Here is a 3,691-nt window from a genome sequence, read left to right on the forward strand (position 1 = left end):
TTTTCCGAATATATATACTTCTAAGATATTTTTAACAAATTTATATATTTCTTTTAAATTAACTAGCGAAGAAATTTTGTGATTAGAAAATGAATTGACAATAAACTTGACTAATTATTATTCAAAATTTGAATTTTATTTTTGTGAAATTTCTTTCTATATTTTTTAAATTAGACAGATTGGTCTATTTTTATACCATTTATAAGAAGTTCTTTCATTTTATTGTAGAAAATTATCATTTTTGGTAATAATAATAGACAGTAGCAATAAATATTTAATGCCTCTTATTTTTAACATTGTAATTAACAATGAAAAGAGAATAATAAGCTCATTTTTATTTTCATGATAAATTGATAAGACAAAATTAAAATCAAATCGATTATAAGAATGATATTATGTTGCTATATTTTATTCATACGAAATTAGCACTATGCAAAAAGTATTAAAAATTGCTATATTTATTTATGTTTTAAATAATTTAACACACCATACTTTTCCCAGAAGCAAATATGATTTTTCAATAACTAATACCACCATTCCAAACATTCCAAAATTATGATATAATTAATTTTTGTGTTTTCTAAAGAATTTACAATTTCATAAAATTAAATTTCAATTTTAATATTTTTGCTCCATTTTGTTTTTATTATATTAACAAATATTTTACTATAAATTTCATGTTTCGTGTATTTTAAACGAAAGCAATTTAATTTTTCTAATTAATTATATTCATATATAATTATATATTATATACAATAAATTAATATATTATACTATACATCATCTATTACGTATATTTTTTGTATAATATTTTTAAAGAATACGATTAGTGAAAATATGGCAATTCCTAGAAGTCATTAAAATCCGCAATATTTAATTATCGATAATAGTCGGTAATTAATACATTTTTAAAAACGTGGCATTTATAATGGCTCGATCATTAATTACACTCGATTGTGTATCCGCAGGTAATTGCAAACTTGGAACGAAATTTATCTTTGATGTCATCCGAAAAGGATTATTGCATCCCCGTCGGGGTAAATACAAAATTGCGGTTCGTTCGGAATGCCGTTACGTTTGATTGCTTGATTGCCTTCGTTCCCGTGTATTCCTGGATGCACCTTCTGCGGAATGTTTGCGTTGAAATTATTTCTACGAGCAATTACTTATTAAATAACGCGAATCGGCGAAATATTATTCATTTTTTCCTTAGTATAGCCTGAAAGGATTATTTTCTCTTTCATTACCTTTCTTAATTTTCTCTCTTTCGCGGTAAACGATTCAAAGCATTGAAGTAGTAATTGAGGTTTAATTTAGGACATATTGTTTCCTTTGAGAATAATTTGCATAATAAGCAAGGTACTGAAAAGTAACATTATTTATTTGCTTACTTTAGAATTATTTGAAAAAATATTCATAACCTTTATGACAAAATATCAATAATAATTATTACAACATGTATTACCGGTATAATTAATATTCGAGAAACTTGAAACGTTTAATGTTATTTCTTTCGACTTATTGTATATAAAATATTTATATTGCTGTACAAATATTTGTAATACAATATATACATATATATATATATATATTACAGTATACTACTGTAGTATAATATAGTATTATAGTAATATCAGAATAGCATATCACTACAACAATATTTATATGATCATATGAATATTATATTTATACATATAAATATTCTTATTATCATCTAAATACAGAATTCATATTCTTTTATATTACTATTTTTATATTACTACTGCTACATTATTTTCATTGATATTTTATATCATTCTAACATTAATTCGTTTTAATAATGGACGCTTTTTTAATTTAAAAAATTTTTAAGTTAAAATTAAAATTTAGTTAAAAAAATTTTTTAAAGTTCCTATTAAAAATTAATAAATAAATAGAAAACAAAAAAGAAACAAATAATATGTCAGATACCTGATCAATTTTTATTTACTGACATTACCAAAGAATCATTCAATCAGTCTCAACCTAACATCTTATAATATCCCTAATTCAAATAAAATACCATCTTATGAAACCTTCATATCCTTAAATGAATAAAAATCTATCAAAATGAAACCTCATTTCACAAAACATTCATTTCCTAAAATATATAAAAATCAATTAAATAAATTTTTATTTACTATCATTACCAAGAAATTATTCAATCAGTTTCAACCTAATATTTGGTAATATTCCCAATTAAAATGAAACTTCAGCTTACGAAATATTCATCTCATTAAGTGCCTAAAAATCTATCAAAATAAAACCTCATTTTACAAAACATTCATCTGCTAAAATATATAAAAATCAATTAAATAAATTTTTATTTACTAACATTATCAAAAAATTATTCAATTAGTCTCAACCTAAGGTCTCATAATATCCCCAATTAAAATGAAACTTCATCTTACAAAATATTCATCTCATTAAATGTCTAAAAATGTATCAAAATAAAACCTCATTTTACAAAACATTCATCTGCTAAAGTATATAAAAACCAATTAAAATGAAACCCCATTGTTAACTTATAAAACATTCGTCTCACGAAATGCACAGAGATTTCTCATCTCGGAATCCAATTCCACTACTCAACCACACAATGAAACCGCCTAACTGGTCGAGTAAACCAAATCCTATAACACGCAGCACAAATCACATCTGACAAGAAACCTCCTCGTTTAACCAGAGAAAACCGTGAAAGAAGCTGGCAAGAATACCCGGCAAAAGGCACGAAGCAGAAATTTCTTGTGATCTCGCGTTCGCGGATGTTGTTTGATGAACTTCATTTCGCGAAAGACGCGGCTTTTAATGCACCGCGCGGCGCTCTCGTCGCGGCACACTCGCCGGAACTACAAAGCGCCGCGCTGGGATAGTCTGCGAACTAAAAGCTACGGCGGGAGAGCGTCGCTCGTCTACGTGGACGAACGTTCATCGGTGAGCATCGTTCTCAGAACACGTTGGCCGAGTTTCTTTGTGGGTCGCGCTTTGGAAACGCAGAAAAGACAGACAGTGTTAATTTCTTTTCTCTTCGACGTGCAACCACGCGAAAGCCCAAAAACCCCACCCCCCACTTTGTTGCCCGCTGCCAGCCTCGTTCCCTTTTTCCGCGAGACGTTTCCTTGCGAAAGAAATCGCGGCTATGCAACGTTGGTCATACTCACTTTTCCATCTGGACTGCATACTTTGATACCCGCGAGCGATACTATCAGGAGAACGGGCGTGGACCGGTCACTGTACTGGAAAGAAACAAACGTTTTCATATAGCGATTGAAGAGTATTTTCGTCAGATTTGTGTTATATTTTCGTTTATTGCTACTTAGTGCCGGGAACAGTTGCAAGGGACCGTGTTATTAGGTGGAAGGTAGCGTGTGTGCCTCAAAAGAAGTTCCTTGACAGGGGTACGGGTCCAGGAGTGCGGGTCTGATTAACCACAGTGAAAAGAGGACGTCCTACTTGATACGCATTCTTGGTTCTAACGTTTCAATGGTCAAAGCTGGACTCTGTGACGAAGACTGGAGATGAAATGGATAAATTGGAAACACTTATTTTGCTCCTATGACGCCACGAGGGTCTCCTTGTGAGGAGAGCGCAATACAGGGATGCGAGATTGACTCTTTATTTTTAAGTTAGGTGGTATATATTGGTATATACAGGTAACCCTTCTATAACACGG

General features: G+C 30.2%; 1 protein-coding gene across 1 annotated transcript in view; it reads right to left on the reverse strand.

Moving 5' to 3' along the window:
- Window positions 1-3,222, reverse strand: part of LOC108545510 (tensin-1) — a 267,001-nt gene extending 263,779 nt beyond the window's left edge. The window contains exon 1 of the mRNA XM_017897174.1: window positions 3,180-3,222. The gene's annotated coding sequence lies outside the window, so the exon portion shown is untranslated. The remainder of the gene's footprint in view (window positions 1-3,179) is intronic.
- Between the last annotated feature and the right edge of the window lie 469 nt (window positions 3,223-3,691).

Source organism: Eufriesea mexicana, unplaced genomic scaffold, assembly GCF_001483705.2.
Source record: "Eufriesea mexicana isolate 0111107269 unplaced genomic scaffold, ASM148370v2 scaffold472, whole genome shotgun sequence".
Lineage (NCBI taxonomy): Eukaryota > Metazoa > Arthropoda > Insecta > Hymenoptera > Apidae > Eufriesea > Eufriesea mexicana.